General features: G+C 37.9%; 1 protein-coding gene across 2 annotated transcripts in view; it reads right to left on the bottom strand.

Annotated features, from left to right (window-relative positions):
* Positions 1–27,769, bottom strand: part of SBF2 (SET binding factor 2) — a 412,105-nt gene that overhangs the window by 123,789 nt on the left and 260,547 nt on the right. The window lies entirely within an intron of this gene.

The following is a 27,769-nucleotide window of genomic DNA, read 5'->3' as shown; positions in this document are numbered from 1 at the left end:
AAAATCTGCTGTATTCCTATACACTAATAACAGACTATCATAAAGAGAAATTAAGGCATCTGGCCAAGATGGCAGTGTAGGTAAATGCAGCACTTGCATCTGCCCACAACCAGAGTCAAATAACAGCTAAACTACAGAACCTTCATTCAGAACCATCTGAAATCTTGTTGAACAGAAGTCCTATAACTACAGATATAAAGAACCACATTGAGACTAGTAGGAGGGGTGGAGACTTGCAACAGGTGGTCCCACACCCATGTCTGGTGGTTAAAAATTGGGAAAAATATCTTGGCTGTAGAGGTCCCTCCTGAGGAATGAAGGGTCACAGCCCCACACCAGCCTCTCCTCAGTCCAGGTTTCCAGTGCCAGAAAGAGAAGTCCCCACAACTTCTGGTTGTGAAAACCAGTGAGGATTGTGGCTGAGTGAGACGAAGGGCTTCTGCAGTCCTACATATTCTTCTTAAAGGTCCTGAGCCTGCACACAGACTTACTCAGACTTACTTGCTCTGATCTTCAGTGCTAGGGTAGCAGCTTGAAAGGTGCCAGGGACATGAGGAAAAACTGAATTGTCTAGTGAGGGCTGGGGCAGCTGCTTTCTCCCAGACAGAAGTGCTGGCAGAGACCCCTGTTCCTTTCCTGAGGCCTTCCTCCACAGAGCCAGTGGGGGTGGGGAGGTACCATATCTATGTCTCCATCAACCTGGCTAACACTGTTTGTCCCACCTCAGTGATTCCGAGACCCCACCCCACCAACTTGCAGACTCACCCAAACTGTTGCCTGTCTTGTTTCATGCTTTGGACATCCCTAAAATCTCTCAGAGGTTCACAAACCCCAAACAAGCAGCATCTGGCATCGGTGTCCCCATACATCATGCTAAGTGGCCTAAGCCCTGCACTACTAGGAGATGCCCTCAATTGGCAGCTTGGCCTCTCCTGGGCACCTCCAAGCCCAGCAAAGTAGCAGCCATCTGAAGATTGCTTTGTAGCTCATGCTTGGTGGCCCCTGGCAGGAATTAGCCAGTGGCTGACCTTAGCCTGAGCCTCCAGGGAGGCCCCAGAGCCTGTACACCTGGTGGACAGCTTCAGACTACATTAAAGCACCACTCAAACATCTCCACAAGTGACACACTTGAGGGGACTCACTGGGCACCAGAGCCCTGCTGAAGCAAGTCCTGCTTTATGGGGTTGGCTCCTGCACAGCAGATCCTCTGCTATAGTTGTAGTCAGTCCCTGTGACTGATCGATCTTGGGATCAGTCCCTCCCACTGAATTGCCAACAGCAATAAAGAGTCAACTTGAAAGGTGCACACAGCCTAAATGGCAGGGGAGGGGCTGGAATGTCCAACTAGGGTGAGCAAGGAGGCTGTTATCATTGGGCCCGATGTGACACCTACCATGTAAGGCCACTGCATCAAGACCAGGATCGTAGCAGATGATTAGACTCCGTTCTACTTGAGTAATACGGTTTTGACTTCTTTCGCATGTGAAAAGGGACATTACTCTAAGCATCCTTTATGATTTTATTTTTTCTCCCTAAGATTTTAGTGCCATGTAGAAAACAGTACTGCAAAGGACTGGTTTAGAGACTAACTGCAGGAAGCCAATTTTCTGAAACAATAGTTGTTGGCTGGTAGAGTGCTTTTGGTTGTGGTGCCCAGTACCTTTATTTCAGAATGTCAGGGATGTATGAAATGGAGGTCACATCTTTCTGATGCTTGGTGTTGTGTCCAGGGCTCCACACTGCATCTACTCTTAATCTTCCTACTCACTGTGCACCATGCCATGCTTCCTCTGTCTCTTCTCCAGTTTGCCTCTCTTCTCTTCTTAGTCTATTTGCTTATCACAGTAGTTAACAAAACGTGGTCCCTCCAGACCTACTGAATCAGAGATCTGGGTGTCAGGACCAGCAATCGTGTTTTTACTAGCTCTCCAGTTATTGTAATGCATGCTAACCTTTGAGAATTACTGGCCTATAGTGTACCACTATTGTTTTTTTCTGATATGACTTTGACAGATTTTGGAAAAATAGGCCAACATCTGACTTGTTTTCAGATTCAGCTGAATGTGTGAAATATTTAGTGTTACTCAAATTACTCTACATTTGCTTAAAGTAACTAGTACCAAATTCTTTGACCAAAATATAAGAGTTTCAAAAAAAAAAAAAGTTTATCTTACTTAGTTTATATTTATATGTCTTCATTCTTTTAACCAATACATATGGGCCTACAAAATGAAAACCTGTATATGGTCCCTACCATTGGAGTTACTCTATCTTCAGAGGACTTATAAGCAGATGGAACAGACAGGCAGGCCCAACAAGAGCTAATGCAAATGAGTGTGTTTAATGTTCCACACCAGCAGTAGAAAGAGGTGTTATGGGCACATAGATGAGGAAGTGACTTCACCACAGCAATCAGAAAAAGCTTAATGAATGAAGGGTATCTGAGCTGGACTCAAAGGTGAACATGTTATTAGGATTCATTTCTCTTTCACATTTTTCTCTAATGTTTCCCTCTTATGCCATTAGTTAATGGCTGTTATTTGAAGAACTTTTATTATCGTTATAGAGAAAACACTATTTTATTGTTTAAAGACTGTGAAGAATACTGAAAAAAGCACAGGAATGAAGGTCATCAAGACCATACTCTTATCTATAGTATATCACTATTTGGTGCTGTGATCTTGAGCAAATTACTTCGCCTCTCTGGACCTTAGTTTCTTCATCTAGAAAAGAATTTGAACTCAATGATTTCAAATGACCTTTATTTTTATCTTTTATTTGTCTAAACCTTTCTGAATTCCATTTATGATTTCAACTGGTTCAATTATTAAAAAATTCATCAAGAAAAGGAATGCCTTTTTTTATGGCTATCTAGGCAAATATCCCCTGCAAATAATTTGGCTACAGAGTAGATTCCAGAAGCTAGTTGTATGAAGTTAACAGAATACAATGTTAGGCTCGAACCATACGCATGACAGACCTCATTAGGAAAGAGTGTCTTCAAAATTACATTACTTCATCTCTAACGAGAAGTGTCTCAAGAGGTCATGGCAAGTGGTCAAAACCTTGGCTGACCAACTTTCTGATGTGTTGGTAGAAAAGTCATTCCTCAAGCTGCAAAACCTATCGTGACACATACCCTAATTAAAACAATAGCAGCAACAAAACACACAAGGCCAGAATTGCATTCCACAATGGAGAGAGAACCTAAGGGATTTAAATTAAGTAGAAGAATTTTTGCTACATAGAGAGAGAGACTTTGGGGGGGAGATTAGACTCTCTGAAAGCATGTTTAGAATATTTCAGACCAAATATAATTTTTAGTGCACAAACAAAATGAAAACTGTTTACTATGGTTACGAAATTTTGAACTTGTCAAAAGTTGAGTAATCTTAAAGAATGAAAAACTATATAAGAAGGGACATATGTTTTTGATTCTGAAACAGGTGTAGAATCTTCACCATTGTCTAGCTTGGCTCCTCCTGGCACATAGGGATCAAGCTGTGAATTGCAGAAAGAGGAATTTTGTAGAGATGTTTTGAAATATGCCACCTTACTGGCCAAGTGTCTCTACTTAATTGGTTGTCCCCACCCTTTTTCAGAGTGCATGTCTAGTCTTGGCCAGGTGGCTCTGTTCACTGGGGCACTGTTCCATAGTTGGCTGTGTACTGGAGGCAGCCTACTGATGTTTCTCTCTCACGTCAGTGTTCCTCTTCCCCCCTTCCTCTCTCTCTAAAATAAGTAAACATATCAGGTGAGAATTTAAAAAATTAAAAAATAGGAATAAAAGTGCATCTGTAATTCATGGCTCCAAGCATATGCCTAAAGTCCAGACAAATATTGCAGCGAGATTCAAGCTAAGTGGATTTCACTAAAGTGTGAAGTGTGAGGCAGACATAGAGTTATAGACCAGAAGGTTTAGTAGCTTGGGTTGAGTTTCATGCCAGTACCATTTTAAAAAAGCAATCTCTGGTAGGGCTTTGTTACCAGAGGGGTTTTATTATTATTATTTTTACCAGTCTTCTAGTACCAGGGTTAAAGGAAAATGAATGTAGGAAAAGTGAAGCAGGACCAATGTCTTAGGCTGAGGTTTGAGGATGCAATTCTAGAGCAATAATGTCTGACGTAAATATAATGTGAGCCATGTGTATAATTTAAAATTCTGGTACTGTGACTTTAAAAAGTAAAATCAGGTAAAATTAGATGTAGGAATACATTTTATCCAACCCAATATATTTGAAATACAATGATTTCACTTTGTAATCAATAGAAAAACCATTAATGAGATATTTACACTTTCTTCCGACTAAGTGTTCAAAATCCTGTATGTATCACACACTTATAGCCCATCTCTATTTGGACTAGTTACATTTCATGTACTTGATACATAGTTCCACATGTCACCTTAGGAATAATGCTGCATTACGACTGTAATATCCTTGATATCTAAGTCTCATAGACCGAACACTATGGGAACTATGATTTTCCCTCTTTTTCCCCCACAACTTCTCTTTCTTTGGCTTTTAATTGCTATTTTTGAAATATCACTTAGAAAATTTCTGGTAGGATATATCAAGTCAGGGCAATAAACTTCTTATAGGGCAACTAAAAAGTGTCAGTCTCTGTATGCTAAGGAACAAGGAAGTTTAGATTTAGATAATAAAGTGTTTTTCATAAAATTAGTCATAGAAAAAAGAGAGAAGAGATCAGTCTGAACTTCAAAGGATATTAACTAGGCAGATTCAAAGGCTAAGATGTGGATCTTTTTCCCCTTTGACCTTGCTATTAAACTGAGTTGTCTCTGTTGCAAAATCTCTATAATCTGGCTTAGGTTGTGTTTATAAAAAAGTGTTTCATCCTATTTGTTTCTTTCCTCATTTAGAGTGAGGTTTGTTCACGTCTGTGCTGAATAAGTAGAAAAATATTGGGGGCAAACTGATTTTCCTGTAGCTGTTAGACACTTGTAAACTTCTGATGCTGGAGAACTTTCAAGTGTAGACTTGAGAATCAGGAAAATTTTTCTTCTTTCTTTTTCTTTTTAAAACATACTACCACTGCAAAGATCTTATGTAGGAAAAAAGAAAAAAGGATAGCCTGACTTAAAATTTCACAATGCTATAAGTATTGAGATTTGTATAGTAGAATATACATTTTTCCAGTGTACAAGGTATGTTTACCAATATAGATCATATACTAGACTAAAAATATGTCTCAATAAGTTTAAAAGGATTCAAATCATATAAAGTGTGTTTTTTGAACAAAACAGAATTAAATTAGAACGTATTAACAGCGAAATCTCAGACAGATCCACAAAGATGTTAACTACATTAACCCAATTCTAAATAACCCAAGGGTTCAAGAAGAAATTAAAAGTGATACAGTATTTTGAAATGAATGAAAATGAAGATACATCATATCAAAATTTGTTGGTTACTGCTCAGGTAGTACTTAGTGGAAATTTTATAGCATTAAGTGGCTATATTGGCAAAAAAGAAAGGTCCTGAATCAATCACCTCAGCCTCTACCTTAAAAAAATGGAAAAAGAGTCCTGGCTGGGTGGCTCAGCTGGTTGGAGCACTGTGCTGTGCACCAAAAGGTTGCAGGCTCGTTCCCCAGACATGGCACATGCCTAGGCTGCAGTTTCAGTCTCTGTCGGTGTGTGTACAGGAGGCAGCGAATCGATGTTTCTCTCACACTGAGGTTCCTTCCTCCTTCCTTCTTTATTTCTTTCTCTTCTTCTCTCTCTCCCCCCATTCCTCTCTCTCTAAGTCAATGAACATATCCTCGAATGAGGATTTAAAAAGAATTTTTTAAAATGGAAAAACAGTCAATTATATATGAAGTAACTAGAAGGAAATACTCAATATTGGATCAGAATTCAATAATAGAGTACAAAAGCAATTGAGAAATCTATGAAACCAATAACTGGTTTGTTGAGAAATTTGATAAAATAGACAAATCTCTAACCAGACTAACCAGGATAAAAGAGCAAACAACATATGATTGCTACAAGAAATGACATCGCTACAGATTCTACAGTGATCGGAAGGATACTAAGGAAATATAATTAGGATAGTTTTGCTTATAAATTGAACAACTTCAATGAAACAGAAATTTTTTTTTGTAATACACAAGCTGTCAATCTCTTCCCCCCTCAATCTGAATAAAACTACATCTATGAAATAACTCATCTTATAATAACAAACATTCTCACAAAGAAAAATCTAGGGCTGCACAGCTTAATTGGTGAGTTCTACCAAATATTTAAGGAAGAAATGATTCCAGTTCTAGACAAATTCTACCAGAAAACTGCATAGGAAGACAGACTTGCCAACTCATTTTATGAGGCTAGCAATACCCAGCTTCCAAACCAGACAAAGATATTAAAAGAAAACAATGAATTAATTTTCTTATAAACACAGAAAAATTCAAAACACAATTTTAGCAAATAAAATTCAATAGTATATTTTAAAAGTTAATGCATCATGACCAAGTAGAATAAAGAGCTGGTTGCACATTAGACAAATCTACATAATTCATCATGTTAAAAATCTAAAAAAAAAAAAAAAAAAAACACCCCCAAATGATCACCTTAATAGACACAGAAAAAAGCATTTGAATAATCCAATATCCATTCTTGCATGTAATTTATGCATTAATTTGGGGAGAATATTTTATATTGAATTTCCTCATCCAATAATTGGTCCATTTTTCTATTTTTTATTTTATGCTTTTTAAAATTTTTATTTTTGATTTTAGAGAAAGGGGAAGGGAGGGAGAAAAAGAGAAAGAGAAACATCGATGTGACAAAGAAACACTCATTGGCTGCCTTCAATGTGGGCCCCAGTTGGGGACTGAACTTGCAATCCAGGCATGTGCCCTGACTGGGAATTGAACCGGCAACCTTTAGGTTGTGGGAAGATGCCCAACCAACTGAGCCACACAAGTCAGGACTTGTTTTATGCTTTTTAATAAACATTCTTGACAAAAACTTTTAGCATCTGAGGTACCAAAGGACTCTTCCTCAAAAAGACATTATCTATGAAAACCTAGGTTCTGGTAAATAATGTATATATAAATGTTGTAAACCTTGGCAAAGAAGGGACAGAACTATCTTTTGGGGGTACTGGTACTATTGTAGGCATACAAATCCAAGATACTTTAATAGAAAACAGAAGTTTCTAGGAGTATTTGGTAAAAGAGATAGATATAAAATATATAAAATCAATAACTTTGAATTATTTTAGCAAAAAGTAACTAGAAATTAAAGTGGAAAGAGCACTCCGTTCACAATAGCAATGTAAAGTATAAAATATTAGAAAATACATTTAACAAATAAAAAGAACTTTTAAGAAAACTTTAACAGCTTATTGACCTTAGTTTGAGTTTAACAGCTTATTGACCTTAGCTTAATTCAGTTTCAGCATTCGATTGCGCTACATTACTGTATGAGGTTCAGTGGTTGCAGTGATTTATAAGCAAGCACTATGTTTAAAGCAAGCCAAGTGGATGGGAAATGTAGGTCGACTGAGCAGCAGTGCAGTGCTGAACAGGAGCACACAACCCATTAGTAAGTAATTGCAGTTATTTAAAAATAAAAGTATTAATTTTCTTCAATTTATGTGTATTATTTTTTCAAATGGTTATTCAGTTGTAAGGACATAAATACACATTAAGTTGGCCCTACCTACTTAGTAAGTGAGGCTGTTAACTTTTTATTTTGGCCCAGGAGGCATCAAGAAAAAATTGCTGAGAACTAAAGACTTTGAACTCAGAAACTTTAGGAACTTCTCAAACCTTTAGCTTAAGAAGTTAAAAATAACATAATAAAATAAAAAAACGAGGCCTAAGTAAGTCATATAAGGCAGAAATTAAACAGAAAATGAAGATTCAAAGGCAAAGGGTTTGTAAAGTAATAAAACGGGCAAAACCAATTTAAAAAATCTTAAAAAGGAAGAAATCATCAATAGACAAATTCCTAGGAAAAAAATCACCACGTTCATGAAAAATAAAAAATTTGAATGATCTATAATTAGAAATTTGAAATATACCACAAAAGAAATACTAGGTTAAGATGGCTTTACTGATGAGTTCCTTCAAGGAACACACTATTTCACCTGACATGTACACTTTCAGAGGAGAGCTACAGAGGAACACTTCCTATTTCATTTTCTGACACTAAGTATACAACCTTTCTCTCATACCAGTCATACCTAAAATGAGGAATTATAGGCTAAACTCAATCATGGAAACAATCATGGGAAAAATTCCTAACATATCAAGTTCAATAACCCATGAAAACAATTGATAGTTGTAGAAAAAGCATTTCATAAAATTCAACACCTTTTAATAATAAAAATTCTTAACAAACTAGGAATGAAAGAGGGCTTCTAAAAGAAACTTTATTGTTCGAGGGGGGATGGGGGAGGTGGAAGAGGGTATAAGGGGGATAAATGGTAATGGGAAAAATACAATAAAATATAAAATAGTAAAAAATTTGATGTTTGATTATTGTTTGCATTCAACAGTATTTTGTATTAGCTTCAGGTGTATAACATAGTGAATAGACATTCATATAGGTTACAAATTGTTCCCTCTGATAATTCAAGTGCCTACCTGGCACTACAGGTAGTTTTTCCAGTATTGTTAACTATATTCCCTATCCTTTACCTTATATCCCATGCCTATTTTGTAACTACAAATTAGTAGGAAGAGGACTTTTTAACCTGATATAGGGCATCTATCAAAATACTATAGCAAATATAAAGTTCAATAAACTTTTAAAAGAAGGGCATTACCACTTCTATTTAATGTTATAATACACATCTTTGACAGACAATAAGAAAAAATATATGAAGTTTGGAAAATAAGATAAAAAGCATTACTATTACTGGATGACTGTCAACATAAAGAACTAAAAAGAATAGGTAGATAAATTTTTAGAATTAAATAAGTTTACAATATTAATAAATTTACTATATTTCTATATGTCAGAAAAAGCAATCAGAATATAAAATTTTTAAAGAATACCATTTACAGTAACAACAAAAAAACAGGATAACCAGGGATAAATCTAACAAAATATATATAAGACCTTCATGGAGAAAATCATAATGTTAGAGAAGACCTTAGAGGCTTATATACTTAAGAAATACATCATGTTTATGGATAGGAAGACTTGCAAAAATATCACTTTTCCTCTAAATTCATCTATGAATTCAACATAATTTTAATCAAAGTCCCAACAAAATTTCTCATGGAATTCAATAAAGTAATTCTAAAATTATACAGAAAAGCAAAGGGCAAAAAATAGGGAAGATATTTATGAGGTGATATAGCATGGGGACTTGCCTTGCAGACATTAAAATTTATTATAAAACTTTATGACTATGTGATACTTTCGTGAAAACAGGCAAACAGATTAACAGAAGGGAAATCCTGAATAGACCCACATTTTTATAGAAATATGATATATGAAAACGGGGCCATAGCAAAAATGGGAGAAAGGATTCTGTCATTAAATAAATCATTCTGGGGGCAACTGGTTATACATTTAGAAAAAAATAAACTGGATCTCTAACTCATACAAACCACACAAATCAATTTCAGATAGCTTAAGGACTTAAATATGAAAGCAAATTATTAAACTTTTAAAGAGAATATAAGAATATCTTTTTGACCTCCTGGTATGCAAGGACTGTTTGCACAAGATATAAAAAAAGTACAAACCATAAAGGAAATGACTAATGAAGTTGACTACATTAATATTACAAACTTACATTCATCAAAAGATATCAAAAAGACAAGGAAAAGACAACCACAAACCAGTAAGAGACACCTGCAGCATAAAAAGATTGGTGTTCAGAACATATTAAGAGCTTTACAAATTAATGAAAAAAAGTAATGTAAAAGAAAAAGGGCAAAAATAAAAGGAGGATTTCCCTACATGAAAAACATGCAAAGCCAATAAACATGAAAAAGTGTTCCATTTTATTAGTAACCAGAGAAATGCAAATTGTAACTACGATATACCCTTTTACAATCATCTGACTGGCAGAATTTAAAAATTAAGAATTTTTAACAGAAGTTGGCAAGGATGTGAATAGAAACTCTCATACAACTGTTGTAAGACTGTAAATTTGTAAAGATATTTTAGAAAATTTGTCATAACCTAGTAAAATTGAAGTTGCGCAAACGGTTGACTCAGCAATTTCAAAGCTGCATTGATGTACAAGAATGATCATCACATTATTTTCAGTTATGCCCACAATGAAAACAGTCCAAATATTCTTCAACAGTAGTACAGACTCATATAGCAGTGGCTATGAATAAACCACAACTACATGCATCAACATGGATGAGCATTATGAGTTGCTCAATAAATACTATATCAATGCAAAAACAGGATAATTCCCATTATATGAAGGCAAAAACAGGCAAAACTAAACTAAGTTATATCTGATGAGTACACATATGGGGGTAAAAGCATGAGGAAAAGTAAAGGAATAAATAACACCAAATTCAGGGAAGTGACTCTGAGTGGAAGGGTGGGAGCAGTTGAGGCTGAGCTCCCAAGGAATTCAATGTTAATGTTCTATTTCTTAAACTGGATTTTGGGTGAATGTATGTTTATTTCATTAGTCTTTAAACAACAATACATTCCATAAATAACTGTATTTCATAAATAGAATTTCTTGAGTCATACAATGACAACTTGAAAACAAGGTAAAGTTGAGATGCAGAATGGGTAATAGCAAGGTTTATACACTAGCCAACAGTTTCACTAGCACATGTTAGCCTTACATCTTTAGCTCAAATTTTTTGCCTAAATGAAATATAAATTCCTACAATATGTATCATGGGTTGTTCTCAAGAAGTCAACTGTTATCATCAACAGTTCGTTAAATTTCCATTAAATGTCCCTTAGATATGTATGGTAAACACTCAATGAAATTTGATAAACTAGGTAAGATAATAATTTAAATTCCATTTACAAAGCTATTACTTTTTGACCAGAATATTTGGAAAATAACTGTTAGTCTTTTCTACACACTTAGACAGATGTAACTGAGATAAGTATAATACAAACTTGCAGACTACTTAAAAGATTCAAAAGCATTAATAATTGGGAGAGGAGTAAATAGGCAGAGCACAGAGGATTTTTAGGGTAGTGAAAATACTCGGCATGATACCATATGATAGAGACATCTCATTATACCTTTGCCCAAACCCAACATATGTACAACACCAAAAATGAAACATAAACTCTGGTGGGGAATGCTGATAAAAAGGGAAGTAATTACTGTGTGGGGGCAGAGGGTATATGGGAAATTTCTATACCTTCTCTCAATTTTTGCTGTTAATCTATAGCTGTTTTAAAAAACATTTTAATAAAAAAAACAAAAATCATTAATAAATCTTTCCCAATGTCTAATGAGAAACTGGTAGTCCATGGCACTCAATGGCAAAACACTTACCGTATTTTTTGCATTATAAGACACATCTGACCATAAGATGCACCCAGGTTTAGAGGAAAACAAGAAAAAAAATATTCTGAACCAAATAGTGTACTGAAATAGTTAATAAAATATAACAATAATATTTCAACCATGTAAAGTGAACAGCAGTCAATGGCGGTATTAAGAACCATAATCACTGTCATTAACAAATGAGGAGAGACTTCAAGATTCCAGTACTCTTCTAGTTTTCTGGGAACCCAAGAACTCACCATCATTAGTGTCAGAATTTATGAAGCTCAGTTGCTCACAATCACTGATATCACTTTCTTTGCTCTCTTCATACTGACCAGACGCCCTGAGATTCAGCAGTAAAGTGGGACATTTAACCATCCCCAGGGGTTTTGTGTGGGCCCACCGCTTCCTCTTCTAACAGCTGTCACCACCGCTGACAGGTCAGGTAATACACATCATGGTCTGTGACACAATATTTGCTCCATAAGATGCAAAGACATTCCCCCCATCCCCTTTTGGGGGAAGAAATGCATCTTATGGAGCAAAAAATATGGTACTTAATTACCTAGAAACAACTATGATCAAGGGCGTAGAGATAATCAAGTAATTGTTGCCATAAATATTTTAGTTCAAATAAGGGGAGCAATGAGGGTAGTCCATTGTTTCAGAGTATACTAGAGAATTTGGAGAAAGATCATACTAAGCTCAGGGCATTAAATTTCTATCACAAGGTTCAGGTAAGGGACCAGAAAGCCTCTACGACTGCTCTAAAAGATAAATCAAATAAGATCCTGTAGCTGCAGGGTTGAGATGTTTAAATATCGGAACAGTCTAATCCTGTAAGTGACTGAATTATAATACAAACTGAGTTCACCATCTCACAGGGTCTCACGTGAAATTAGGGTATTGGTTGGAAAGAAGGGGTGGTGACTCTGTACTGTGTCAGCTTAGCTAAATTGAAACTATGTTCTCCAGAATTCCCTTCTCTCTATGGTTCCAAGTTAGAGTTGCCAGAGATTTGGAGGGTGGAAATAAAGCAGCATCCACACTTAAGCCCAGAGATCAGTGTAGAGTTAAGTGCTGCATGCACACACTGTCACTGACCTGCTGCCTTATCTTGTCAGTCAGGCATGAAGCTCCTCCAGCTGTTGCTGAATTTCTTCTTTCAGCTTCTTTGAATTCTAAGCAAGTGTGTGTGCAGCTCTGTAGTAAAGGGAATCAACTCTTGCTTTGAAAGTTAACTGCAGCACCAAAGTTGAAAGCTTAAAAGCAGTGAGAGATATACAGAGTCTCCACTTTGTCTTAGATCTTCCCTCTTCAAACGCAGGAAAATATATGGACTAAATAATCTACAAACATCAACTAATTCTAAGTGTACAGATATATCCTATATTTTAATTCATGTACTAGGCAAGGGTAAATTTGAACACTACTTCACTATGTAGGATTACAAATAATTCTTTTAATATCCATACATCTTTCTATGTATATGAGGGGGACCCCAAAAACTGGAATTATCTCCTGGAGGGTGGGCCCCTTTGTAGTACAGGTTTCCCCCGCTAGGTGAGTGTTCTAGGAACCCATCTGCATCATTGTACCAGCTGGCGTTGTGAGAGGCTGCGCTTGGCTTCAGTGAACTTTTTTTGAAGACTTTCAACATGTTTGCCCATTTCATAATAGGTGATTTATTGATTTATGAGTGCACCTGTGTGGAGAGCAGGCCCAATGAAATGGCATTGGTCCAGTCAAAACAGCATAAAGTATATAAAACAAAATGGAATCACTCATGTCAACCAAGATGGCTGTCAGTCAGCCCTGACACTCTGGTTCAAAGGGAAACTACCTAAGCTATGCTAGACACATCTGGCAAGGGGACATACTTAAGATATCTGCATGTGACTAGAACAGCTGTGTCTGCAGAGTGGGCCCACTCACGGATAGGCTCTTGGGGAAACTCCCCACTTGCCATTAGAGATGTTGAGACACTTATCGAGAGACCCAGAAGGGAGAGTACACCCCTTTCAAAGTGTAACTGTATGTAGCAGGCTCCAGACCACTGCTGAGACAGCTGAGCTCCACACACCAGAGTGCTGCTCCATGTCACACTGATCTTCCTTAGCGTCGGCCAATGGAGGCTCAGCCCTGCTGCCCACCTGGATCTGGAAATCCTTCCCTGGAAGATGCTGATGACTCCCTTACCAACGTTCAAGGGACCTGCAGACTGAGACTCTGGGACTCGGGTTTGTTATCCCCCAATTCTCTCATGTGATGTTATTACTGATTGTTTCTGAATGACTAATGTTGTTATTTGGGTAGTACAGATTTGGATTAAATCTGCATTAGTAAAAGCTGAATGAGCCTGCATTAATAAAGTCTGAGTGAACAGCACAGTCACCTGTGGTGGCTCCCTGTTATTTCCCGGTGCTGGTGTCACCTGCAGGACTGTTGGTTGTACAGGCAGCTGGCCACTTTCAGTTCTAAGGCCTGGATCAGATGATCCAAGCAGGACCAAAGGCAGGCTTATAGGAAAGACTATATCTCAAACATGTGCTCACGACAACCTGCCTACACCATGCTGAGCGCTCAGCAGAGTTTGAACAAAAACGGCCGGACCCCAGCACCCTTCCCTCCCTATTCACCCAATCTCACCCCGTGACTTTTAATTTGTTTGCCCCATGAAAAAAACCCTCAAAGGGAAATGTTTTGCTGATGTGGAAGAGGTGAAACAAAAAACAGCAGAAGCACTAAAAGGCATAAAAACTGATGACTTCAAAAACTGTTCTGAGCAGTGGAAAAAAAGTCTCAGTAGGTGTATTGCATCAAATGGAGACTGCTTTGAAGGTGACTAAAGTTTAAACGTGTAAGAATAAATACACAATTTTTGATAAATGAATTCCTAGTTTTTTAGGTCCCCCCTTGTACACTGAACACATTTTTAAAAACTGCTGCATAGCACTTCATGGGTATATCCACCAAATTTCATCTAGCTAGTAACCCTGAGCAACAAACACTGAGATTGCCCCAATCTCCCTGCTGCCATCACAAGAGAGTAACCAGATGCAAGTTCTTCTATGGTCTTATATGAGGTGTCTCTCTCACACTCATCTAATCAGGCTTGCCACTGGGTCACAGGATATGTCTACTTTCCTCTGGGCTATGTACCATCTGACTGCTCTCTAAAATGACTGTATATCTCTGCTCTATCACTGCGTGAGGATTCCTATATTGCCACATCTCTTTAATCTATTAATGTGGTGAAATACACTAAAAGAATTCTAAGGTCAATTCCATTATATTGTAGTGTTTTATTTTTTTAATGTACTACTGGAACCAATATTTTTATTTAGGAGTTCTGCATTTACATTGATAAGAAAAATGGGGGACTATTTTTTTCTTTCCTTCTAATGTTCTTATTTGGTTTTGGAATCATTTTTACACTAGCCTAATGAAGTAATATTGAAAACAATATTATCTGACACCATTTATGTAAGTTAAAAATACATGTGAACTAAATAATATGCATTTTTAAGAGAATCTTCATAAAAATAATGTATTAAACACATTAAAATTATTGGGGGAGATTGGGAGCATAATGGCAATAAATAAACAAGTAAGAACAAGAAAAAGAAAGGAAGGAAGGAAGGAAGGAAAGAAGGAAGGAAGGAAGGAAGAAGGAAGGAATCTCGCATGGGCCAAAGATGATGATATGTTATAAATCAAGGAGGGCCAGGATTGCTCCTAGTGAGCCAGAATGAAAAAAAGAAAAAAGGATTCTGAGATTACGGACATCGGAGGTAAGAGGAACTCTGGAGGCATCTAGTCCAACCTCCCGAACAATGTAGAAATTCTCTTTCAGCTTTCCTGGAAATGACCAAACAGTATTTGATGAAATAATCTATACAATGTGGATTAAGTATCTATAAAGCTGTCCAATTTGCTGTTGAAAGTTTTAAAAATTTAATCTATCCATTTACAGATTTACCAAATCAGAGATTCTGATGATGGGGCCTGAAACTAACACTTAAAAAAAATTTTTAGAACTTCCGGCCATGATGGAGGCGTAGACAGACACACTGCGTCTCCCTCCACAACTAAGAAGGAATACAACTACCTCAAAACTAGAAACAACCAGAAATTCCATAAAATCAAACTACATGGAAGTCCAGAAAACAAAGATATAAAGAATAAATACTCATTCAGACAGGTAGGAGGGGTGAAGCCGGGGCAGAGAGGACGCGGTGTGGTGGCAGCAGCAGCGGTGGCGGCAGGCCGGCAGAAAGCACAGTCACACGTTTTAAAAAAGTCAGGAGGGTCACCTGGGGTGCGTTCCCAGCTCCTCACCGGACCTCGCAGCTCACGGTCCCAGAATCGGGGAAAATCAAGCCTCATTGCTTCTGACTGTGCAGACCAGTGGGGGTTGGGGTGGAGGCAGAAACTGCTGGTCTTAGCAGAGTCCGCTTGTTTAAAGGGCCCTCACGGTCCTACAACATCAACAGACCCACCCACTCTGGGAACGATGGCCAGGGCAGCAGCTAGAGGGGCACCAGTCTGGTGCGGAAGTGGGAGAGGTGCTTGGAAAAGGGGCAAGTGCTGGGCAGGCAGCATTGTTCTCTCTCGAACCCCTCCCCCACATACAGTGCCACAACTTGGTGAAACAGGTCGCCCTGTACTGATGAATCCCTAAGACTCCGCCCCTAACAATGTAATAGGTGTGACAGCTCTACCTGGGATGCGGAGGCAAACAAACACAGGAGCCTGTCAGAATGAGGAGACAGAGAAGTATGGCCCAAAAGGGGAAACGGATCAAGGTTCCAGTGGGAGAACTAAGCGACGAGGAGAGAGCCAAGCTAACAGACGCAGAATTCAAAACACTGGTGATAAAGATGCTCACAGGCTTGACAGATAGGCTTGAGTATGGCAAATGCATAAGAGAAGAAGTGAAGGCTCTGCTAAGTGAAACGAAGGAAAAGCCACACAAAACCAGTGGTGAAGGGAAGGAAACTGAGGTTCAAATCAATGATTTGGAACATAAGGAAGAAAAGAACAGTCAACCAGTGCAGAATGAAGCAAGAATTGAAAAAAAAAATGAGGAAAACTTTCCAAAGTTTGCAAAGGAGATGGACATACAGGTCCAGGAAGCACGGAGGGTCCCGGGCGAGCTGGACCCAGAGGGGACCACACCAGGACGCATCATGACTGAGATGCCAAAGGTGAAAGATAAAGACAGAGTCCTGGGGACAGCAAGAGAGAGGTGGAGAGTTGCCTACAGGGGGGTGCCTATAGGACTTCTCAGAGGACACTTTGCAGGCAGGAAGAGACTGGCAAGCAGTATTCAATGTGATGAAAAGCAACTCACAATCAAGATTACTCTATCCAGCAAAGTTATCATTTGGAATGGAAGGGCAGATAAAGTGCTTCCCAGACAAGGTAAAGCTAAAGGAGTTCATCATCATCAAGCCATTATTATATGAAATGTCAAAGGGACTTACTTAAGAAAAAGAAGATCAAAACTGTGAACACTAAAATGACAACAAACTCACAACTATCAACAACTGAATCTAAAAAATAAAAACAAAATCCAACTAAGCAAACCAGAATAGGAACAGAATCATAGGTATGGGGATGATTTGGAGGGTTATCAGCTGGGAGGGGGGACGGGGAGGAATGGGGAAATGGTGCAGGGACTAAAAAGCATAATCGGTTGGTACAAAATAGACAGGGGGAAGTTAAGAATAATATAGGAAAGGGTGAAGCCAAAGAACTTATATGGACATGAACTAAGTGGGGTGGGATTGCTGGAGGGAAGGGTGGTACTGGGCAGAGGGGAGCAAAGAGGAAAAAAATTGGAACTATTGTAACAACATAATCAATAAAATACTTAAAAATATTTAAGTTTTGAAAATGATACCTTAGATAACAGGACACTGTTTTTTAAAGAAAATCTAGCTCCGTATCAACTTTATCTGTAGAACTTAAACAAAAAACACTTAAGCTTTTTCCCTGGTGATTCTAAAGCAGTAGGTATAACACTTGCACTTTAAATATATCGTTGACAGTGTTACAGAGCAGGTCCCCCCCAAATCCCCAGAGCCTGCCATTGGGGGATGGGGAAAGGGGACAGCTTTCAAGATACTTTTGCATATCTATGGCTGGTAGCTAGTGTCTTAGTTATGCAAATGGCTTTGGTTCTTCCAAGGCCTCAAGGAGATGGGAGGGCTTTTGACCACAGAATGGTGAGGAAAGAGCATACAGAGCCTGTGCAAGTTTCTGCGAATGGTCAGAACCAGTTACCCTGCCCACTGCATCACAGACCACAGTCAGGGATTTAAAAATAAGGTGGCAGCCATTTTTGCAGAGAGTAGAGGGATCCATGCAGTTTGCAAGGAGGTAGAGGAAAGGGAGATCCATGCAGTTTGCAAGCACGTAAAAGGAGAAGAGAACTCCACATGGTTTGTAAAGGCAGAGAAAGAACCACGCGTGATCCAGTGCAACACAGCACGTTTTGCTGGACTGTTATATGGAGGTTGATGACATCGTACCCCAGATCCTGAAGGAGACAGCTGACAGATAAGGGATGGGGAACTTCTGGACATGTGTTTGGTTTATAGCCTGTTGAAGAGCAAGGGAAGTGCTGGGTCCCGTGGGAGAACAGGGCTCTTAGCTGAAGTGCTCACTGTCCTCCCCAGGTTGGGATATTGTAAATAAAGACCTGTTTTCCTCAACACTAGTTGTTGGGTTTTACACCAAGGCATGACGTGAAAGAACCCCCTTTCGCTCTGTAACAACAGTACTGTCTATTGAAACTGTATAATCTAGCTATATGTGAACTTCAAGTTAAATTTTTGATGGGGGACTCAAATGCTGGAAAATTTTAGTTCCAGGTAACAGCTAATAAGCTTAGTAAGCAATGTATGTAAAAAGCTGTTGTTTCAGGAACTGGAGGCATGACCCACCTTGATTCCAAGAAACCATAAGCAGTCCCACCTTTGTGCCTCAGGAGGGCTGCAGGCAATCAGGATGGCATCTGAGCCATTGTGCTCCAGGGTGAGAAGACCACCACCCAGGACACAAAGACCACCGCCCAGGGCACAAGGACCACCGCCCAGGACACAGATGAAAGAATGCTGCAGCTTTTATCTGATTATCCCATTAACCTTTTCCCTGAATTCCAAATCCCTTACCTATTCTTCTCCATATAAAAAGGGCCTGTTATAATGGAATTTAAGACAGTCTGTTAGAGTGTAAACCTGCTGTCTTCTCAGACCACTGACCATCTGAATCGTCGGCAGCCGTCCATCTCGAGAGACGATGGTGTAGCTTCTTAAGAGTCTATCTGTACCGCCGAAAATGGCTGTGCAGTCCGACTCGGGAGTGACACGGTATCTGTCTCCTCCCGTGTTGAATCGACATCTTGCGATGACGCTGGAGTGTCCTCTCCAGTGAAGCTGAAGCTACAGAGCCTGGGCAGGGTGATATGGAGGGTCTGCTGTTGCCCATGCAGCAGACCCCCCCCTCTCTTCGCAGCTGAACGATCCAAGGGAAAGACGGAGTCAATACAGCTTGGCTTCAGGTGCGCCGCAGGAGTTGCCGGTGTTGACTACAACGTCAAACCGCCTTAGGGACTCCGGCTCCGGATTTTCTGTCGGGGTTTACTCCCTTAGCCTTTCCCCTGAAGAGGTATGCCATCTGAATAAAGGGCCCATAAAGACTCAATCCCTGTCTCTGCTTACAGGTCTAGTAGATAACAGGCAGCATGGACACTGGCTTTTATGGTTTCACTTTCAAGCAGGGGTCATGAACTACCAAACTATCCATCTCTATTCTCTTAGATATTCCTGTGTACAGAGGCTGGCTCTGGTTGGGTAAAACCCACTGGTCTGTATAGGGATGGAAACTGTTGGTGCAAGCAACTACTTATATTACATTCACTTATTCATTTACTCATTCATCAAATTTTTATTGGGGAACACAGATTAGTCGACAGGCAATTTCACTAATGTGATGAGTGCTATTGCAGGGTCACAGTGGATAGGATTGGGACAGGACTAGCTAAGGAAGGCTTCCAGGAGGAAGTGACATCTAAACTGAGATTAAAGGATAAGCAAGAATTAGCTAGGTGAAAGGGACAATTGAGGGAGAGGAAGTAGAAAGAAACAGAGTTCCTAATGTAGGCAATAGAAGGATTGACAGTAGTAAAAGGTGAAGCTGTAGAGGCAGGAAGGGACTAAGATATGATTAGAATGTAATCTTAGGGCAAAGAGAAAGGATTTTAAGTTGGAAAGTGACAAGATCCAGCTTCAATTGTAGAAATATCACTTCGGTAAAGCAAGGAAACAGACATAGTAGGGGGTGGGTTGTCATGGAGGGTAGGGAAACCAGTTAAGAAGTTGGTGCAGTAACAGAGGTAAGAAAGATTGGTGACTTAAATCATGACAGTGAAATTTAAGAAGAGAAAAGTAGATGGGGTTGATGTAAGCAATAAAGAAGCCAGTGACTCTCAAAACAGTAGGAGATAATTAACAGAGGAATCATGGAACAGGGGCCAGGAAATGACATTCCGCAGCTCCTCCCATATATCTCTGGGATCAAAAGGAGGAAGGTTGTCATCACCAAACACAGAGAAATGGGAAGATGTAGCTAGATAACTTTGCAAGTAAGTTGGAGATAGACGTATAACTAGATTACCTTTAGTTACTCACACCCTGAATTAAGTAGTTGATCGCATTAGACTGTCAACCCAGATTAACCAGTAATGGAGAAACGGGGGGGGGGGGGGGGCGGGGGGGGTGAGGGGAGAAGGAAGGGGGAGTTAATCACGTTAATATAAAACCAGTTTACTTTGTCTGCTTCTTGCGCACATGCCCCTGGCTGGCTGTGCGCTCAACTCTGCAGACTCGTGAATAAACGCCTCGCTTTGCTGCTGAAGTCCTGTGTCCCAGTGTTTTATTGTGAGTGTTTCTCACAGTTGAGAAGCATTAGGTAGTAGAATCTATAAGACCCAGTGGCTGATCAGACATGAGGATGAGGTAAGAGCAAGAGGCTAATTCCATATTTTTGGCTTATTGGTGCCATTTGTTTAATGAGGAAACCTAGGAGGAAGTGTTTGTGGGTGGTGACTGGAAGTGGGTATAAAAGGTGATTATTTTAGTTCAGAATATCTAAATAGCTTCGGGACATTGAAGTAAAGACTGACAGTAACTATAGGATATTCAGTTCTGGAAAATAGAAGGTAGATTGGGCTTGAGATACTGATTTGCAGGGCATAAGTAAAGACGTAATGGGGATGAATAAGATTGCTTAGGTAGAATCTTAGACTGGGAGATCTAAAGATGAATTGATAGATGCAAATGAATGTACCTTTTGCATGACTGGGGAGAGAAGCCCTACCAAAGAGACCGAAAAAGAAGTAGAAACCAGGAGAAACTGTATCATCAAAGATATGGGAAGTGGGTTTGGCAAAGATGTGTGGCAGTGGTCGTCATCAGATGCTACCATGTGTCAAATAAGATAAAAACTAAAAATGTTTCCACTAGATTTATTAATGAGTTCTCATCAATGATCTTGATTGAGTGATGGTAGCTGTTAGGATAGCTAACTTCTTAATGAATTCTCTCCTAAATCTGAAACTCAAAGCTGTTGACAACCAAATTAGTTCCTTGACAAATAACTTAATTACTGCTTCCAAAAATTATGTAATCATTCAGGTATTCAAACAATATCTGAATACTTTCCATGTGCCAGGTGCTGTGCTTGTTACAGAAACAGGGGAGTCCAAAAATCCCCAGAGTTTGCTGCTAGGGGATGGGGAGAAGGAAGCAGCTTTCAGAATGCCTCCACATGCCTGAGGCTGGTGGCCAATGTCTTTCTTATGCAAATGGCTTTAATGCATCCAAAGCCTCAGGTAGATGGGAGGAGTCTTGAACCAGGGGACGGTATAGAAAGCACACAGAGCCTACGCAGGGTTCTGTGAATGGTCAGAACTGTTTGCAACGCCCACTGCGTCAGAGGACGCAGTCAGGGATATATAAGCAGCTGCGGACATTTTAGCTCTCTCTGGCTCGCTCTCGCGCTCTCTCTCTCGCTCTCGCTCTCGCTCTCGCGCTCTCTCTCTCTCGCTCTCGCTCTCGCGCTCTCTCTCTCTCGCTCTCGCTCTCGCGCTCTCTCTCTCGCTCTCGCTCTCGCGCTCTCTCTCTCGCTCTCTCTCTCTCTCGCTCTCGCGCTCTCTCTCTCGCTCTCGCGCTCTCTCTCTCGCTCTCGCTCGCGTGCTCTCTCTGACTCGCACGCTTGCTCTCGGGCTCTCTCGCTCTCTTGTGTGCTCCCTCCATGTGGCTTGGAGAAGGGGTCTCCAGGCTGCTTTAAGAGGCTCTCGCCATGCAGTTTTGAGAAGGAGAGGAGATCCATTCGGTTTGCAGGAAGAAGGCAGTTTGCAAGGAGGCTGAGAATCCAGGCGGTTCTGCATTGAGAGCTGGAGGGCACCACAGCACAGAAAGGACCTCCCCAATCAGAATTGAGTGATTGGCAGCTACTGGTAAAGCTGAACTGTGTTTGGAAAGTAGGGAAACGGTTTCTCTAACTTTCCTAAAACTAGCCTGGTTTGGAAGGGGGGGAAGCAAGGATATGACTGTGCCAGTTAACGTTCTCTACAATAAAGTGTGAGAATTCCAGTTACTGTACAACGCTGCCCAAATTTGTCAGTCTTTCTAATTTTAGCCATACTGGTGGTTTATACAGTATAGTTGATCCTTGAACAACAGAGATTTGAACTGTGTGGGTCCACATATATGCTGATCTTTTTCCATAAGTAAATATCTGTACTGTTTTCAATCTTCCAATCTGTGGCTGGGAGTTCACAGATGCAGAGGGACGTCTGTATGTACTGACCTAGCTCCCATTTTACTTGGGGATTCGAGCATCCACGGATTTGGGTATCTATGGGGGTCCTGAAATCAATCCCCTTAGATACCGAGGAACAACTGGGGGTAGTTAAGTTTTTGGGGAGTCAAAAGCTATACTCAGATTTTCTGCTGGGTAGAGGGGGTGCCAAGGGTGGGGAATGGGTTGGTTCCCGAACTCCTGTGTTGTTCAAGGGTCAACTGTAGTATCTCATTGTGGTTTTAATTTGCATTTCTCTGCTGACTTAATGTTATTGAATACTTCATGTGTTTACTGACCATCACATAACTAATTTTGTGAAGGGTGTGTTCAAACTGGCCATTAAAAAAAATTGGTTTGGTTGGCTTCTTAAGTTATAGAAATTCTCTATATAAACATGACACCAGTTCTTTGCCACATGCATATTTTGGGAATATTTTTTTCCCAGTCTTATGTATTCATTTTCTTAATGGTGTCTTTTGATGAGCATAGGTTTAAATTTTGATGACGTATAATGATCTTTTTTTCTTCTTTTTTATCACTTTCCATGACCTAAGAAACTATTGCCCATTCCCAAGTCATGAAACTATTTCATCTCCTAAAAGTTTCATGGTTTTATATTTTATGTTTAGGTCTATGCTCTACCTCAAAAGAATTCTTGTATTTAATGTGAGGTAGAGGTTCAGATTCACTTTTTCTATATGAATAGTCAGTTATTTCCAGCACAATTTGTGGAATAACTTCTCTCCTTAGTGAACTGCTTCGGTGACTTTTGTCAAAATCCCATAAATGTGGTCTATTTCTGAGTGTTCTTTCTGACTGATCTATCTGTTGACATTTATGTCAGTACCATAGTGTCTTGATTATTGTAGGTTGAGAGTAACTCTTGAAATTAGGTAGTTTAAGTCCAACTATTTTGTTCTTTTTCAAGATTGCTTTGGCCATTCTAAGTCCTCTGCATTTCCATGTAAATTTTAGACTCAAGACTGTCAATTTCTAAAAAAAGTCTGTTGCTGTTTTGATTAGTATTGCATTCAACCCACAGATCAGTTTGTAGATTCTTAATATTGAGTCTTCTACATCCTTTGAGATTTTACTTTTAATAATTATATAATTTAAATTTACCTGGTAATTTTTGTTAGTCTCTTGTTATTCATTTTATACTCAATCTTTTTAAAAAATATTTTAATTATTACATATTCAAACTGGATAATTTTAGTGTATAAAGTCTTCCGGGGGTCTAAATCTGTTGTTGATTGTTTCTGTTGGCACTAGTTCATACTAGTTCATTTCCATGGTATTTGGTCATTTTGAAATAGTGAGTTTAATCTATGAGACTCTTTACTGCCTAAGTTGGGGCTGTCTTGTTCTACAAAGGATTTATAATTGTTTCTTCTGGAGGCAAGAGTGAGGGGTATGCTACTGAATCCAGATTGTTTTATTCCTCTTCCAGTGTTCTAGCCTGATACAAAACTTCCAGGTTCAACCAGTTCTCTTTACGGAAACGAAGCTAATTGCACTCCCAAATCTTGGTTTTCTCTATTAATCCTTTTTTTTTGTGAGTAGAACAGCCACCTATCAGAGCTTTCCTTTTCTTCTTGGGAAAATCAATGTTTTTTTTTCTTTTCCTGGCAATTTTCTAAGATCTATTTCTTTGTTGGTAAGGGGGTCCCTTATACCATGCAGTTTATTATGGTGCTAGAAATGAAGGACTTCACTGAGTTTTCAAATTATAATTTATTATTAAAAGATCATAGCTAAGTATTTACACATAAAAAGTTTTAATCATGTATCTGCTAAAGTGGAAATAGTTAAAGCCATGGTATTTTGGGAGAGATTTATAGTAATTTGTTATTAAAAAATACTAAAATATAATCAGTTATTTGAAATGAGATGATATGTAGTAATAATCTATAATCTCTATAAACCAGTTCTTAAAAAAATTCTCTTGGCATTGAAAGAACTTGATAAACAAAATAGCCCCTTGGCAGTATTCATGTTCCATTTCATTTCCCCGTGAGGACAAGAAAGACAAAATAACTTCAAGCTCACTAAAAGAAAAAAAATTACTAAAGTTTTTGAGTCACTACCTAAAATTAGTTTATTTAAAGTCTCTTTTTTAAAAATAACAACACAGATGTTTGGCCTCTCTGCCTTGAAACTCCATGCTTTTGCAAAAAATGTTCAGAATGTCATGTTAATCCCCACATGTAACGTTGTTGTAACAGGAATATAAATAGTACTAATAAATCCCAAATTGGTAATAAATAACCTGTTAAAATGAGACAATGTCACATGAGCCCATTTATAACTCAGAAGAGCCTCTATATAATGTTAATAACAGCATGTGCTGGGATGAAGAAGGGATCTAGTTTTATGTATTTATGAAATACTGAAATGTAAATTAAGTTCCCATCAGTCAGGGTGTATTCAAAAGCAGCAAAAAACATCCATACCTTCTTTTTTCCAGAAATATAAGTTTTGAAAGGAAAAAGAAAAATATTTGTAGCTCAAGAGTACTTCTTGCCATTCTCTAAGTGACCTGCTAACTAGTATATCCTAAAACTAAGTTTAGAGAAAGCCTTAAAACAGTTCTTCAGTTAATAAATAGCACAGAAAGTATTATGGAAGAAAGCTCCCTAGCACAGTTTTTGTAGTTTTATCACCAATTAGTATAGGGAATCAGGAAATTACCTAACTTTAGGGCTTCTAGAGACTTTGATCTGTTAATTACATTCCTTTGTTCTCGATAATGACAGTACCAAAGTAATAGTAACAAAGTAACAAAAGACATGTGGCTTTTTTTTAAAGCACATTTATTGTATTGTATTTTTCTCATAAAGGTGTTTGATAATTTCCTTCCTACAAAAATGAAGATCTGTTACAAATTATAAAATAGATGCTTATGTCTTGTATAATTTAATTATGCTTCTGTATGTATGCACGTGTGTATGTGTATCAAGCTGAGAAAGGTTTAAATTGGAAGTCAAAACTCTTCTAATCCATATGCCAGAGACAACCACTTAGAGTGTTAAGAATTTAGTGTAAATATCATTCCAGATTTTTAGTATGATATATACATATATATACATGTAATTTTAGGTCAAAAATAAAATCATATTATATGTACTTCATGTAAATTCTTTTTTGCTCATCTAGCAATGTATAACAGAAGTTTTTCAATATAGGTATATATTATAGATGCACCTCTTTCTATTTAGTAGCTAAATAGTATTCCAAAGAAGAACTGTACCACAATTAAATTAATCAATATCCAAAGGGAAACGGGCTGTTTCAATTTTTGCTGTTACAAACTATTATAGTTAGTCTCTTATACTCTAAATTAAGGCTTTGTTTCCAGTAAAGGTGAATCAGCTCTTATCTTGTTAACTTGTTAAACTACAGTGTTTGTTATAAGATTACATTTTTGATGCTACGTTTTAAGTTAGAATTTCTGAGAAAGCTATCCTTTGAAATGTGTTTGAAAAAATCAATATGACTTGCAAAATACTCTAATAGCAGTACCCTAAGCCATTAATGTGTATCAGTTATAAGGTTATAAAGAATGATACACTGAACACCCATATACCTAGTGAGAAATAGATAATAGATTATAACTATTACCTTTGAAGATCTCTATACATTTACTGCCATTCCTCTGTCCCCCAGAAGCAATTTTCTTGAATAATTTGTTTATTATTCTCTGATTTTCTTTTTTCTTCAGCTTTATTGCGGTAAAACGGACAAGTAAAATTATAGTGTACGATGTGGTAACTGTACACTACAATTTTAATATACATATGCATGGCTGTGCTTTTCTTTATAGCTTTACCACATATGTTGTATCCCTAAATTAAATATCCCCAAATAATGTTGCATGTTTTCAATTTTATACGAATGGAACTATATTGTAACAGAATTGCCTTTTAAGTTTTGCACAAAATTATCTTAAGATTCATCCACACATTGTTTCTTGTCTATAATTCATTCATTTTCATGATTAAATAATATTCTAATTAACCAGATGGCATAATTTATTTATTCTACTGCTGGCTGGCATATGAGCTGTATCCAGTATTCTGCAATTGCAAACAATAAACATGTGTGTGCATGTCTTTTAGTGTATGTGGGGAAGAGCTTCTCTAAGAGTGATTTTGCTGTATCACAGAATATATTCATATTCAATTCTATAGGAAAATGACAAATTATCTTATATCTTATTACATTTTCTAAAGTGATTATAGCATTTCACAACACTCTAACCAGAAGAGTTTACATGTTTCATTTGTTCCATAACTTCATCAGTACTTGATATTATCCAATTTATAAATTATTACAAAATAGTTTATAAAAGGCTATCACACTGTGGTTTTGATTTACATTTCTCCAATTATTCCAGATCACCTTTTCTTTTTTTTTTGAGATCATTTTTTCATATACTTATCATCCAAGTGGGTTTCCTTTTCTCTGAAATACATTTTTAGGTCTCTTGCTCATTTAACATTTGAATTCTTTGTCTTACTGATTTGTAAGAGGTTTTTATAACATGATCCTAACCCACTGGAAGTCATATGCTTTGCAAACATTTCACTCTGAAATTTGCATTTTCACTCTGAAATTTGCATTTTCACTCTCTCTATGGTAAACAGAAGAGAAGTTCTTAATTTTAATGTAGTCAAATTTATTAATCTTTTCTTTTAATTTCGGCACTATTTGTGACTAGTTTAACAAATATTTCCCCACCCAAATTCATAAAGATATCTCCTTCATTCTGTTTGAAAAACTGTATAGGTTGACTTTTCATATTTAAGTCTTTAATCCTCATGAAACTGATTTTAGTGTATAGTGTAATATATCTGTACACTTTTTGTGTATATAGTACATTATGTATACATGGTCACTCAATTGTTGTGACACTAGTTACTGAATTTTTCATCTTTTTGCCACTGAACTGAAATGTCAAGTTTGTTATTAATCATGTTCCCATATACATGTATATCTGTTTATGAAGTTTATATTCTGTTCTACTGGTCTATTTGTTTATGATTGCCCAGTAAAACACTGTTAATTAATACAATCTTAAACTAATTAAACATTTAAAAAGAGTTTTATTGCAGGATAATCGACAAGTAAAATGGTAAGCTATAAGTGTTGACAGTGGTGATTTGATATATGTAACATCATGAAAGGATTCCCACAACTGAGTTAATTAACACATCTATCAATTCACATATTTATTGTTATTGGGGGGAGCATGAACAGTTAAGTTCTACTCTCTTAGCAAATTTCAATTACATAATTCAATGTTATCAACTATAGTCATTATATTTTATACTATATCCTCAGGCTTTACTCATCTTATAGCTAAAAGTTTTCAACTGTTTCTAAGAGTTTGACATTTTCCCATACTTTGTCATTCTTTTAGG

The sequence above is a fragment of the Furipterus horrens genome, unplaced genomic scaffold, assembly GCF_987537825.1.
Source record: "Furipterus horrens unplaced genomic scaffold, mFurHor1.1.pri manual_scaffold_2, whole genome shotgun sequence".
NCBI classification, from domain to species: Eukaryota; Metazoa; Chordata; class Mammalia; order Chiroptera; family Furipteridae; genus Furipterus; species Furipterus horrens.
Note: the sequence above shows the minus strand (reverse complement) of the source record. Positions and strands in the feature narration are given on the sequence as shown.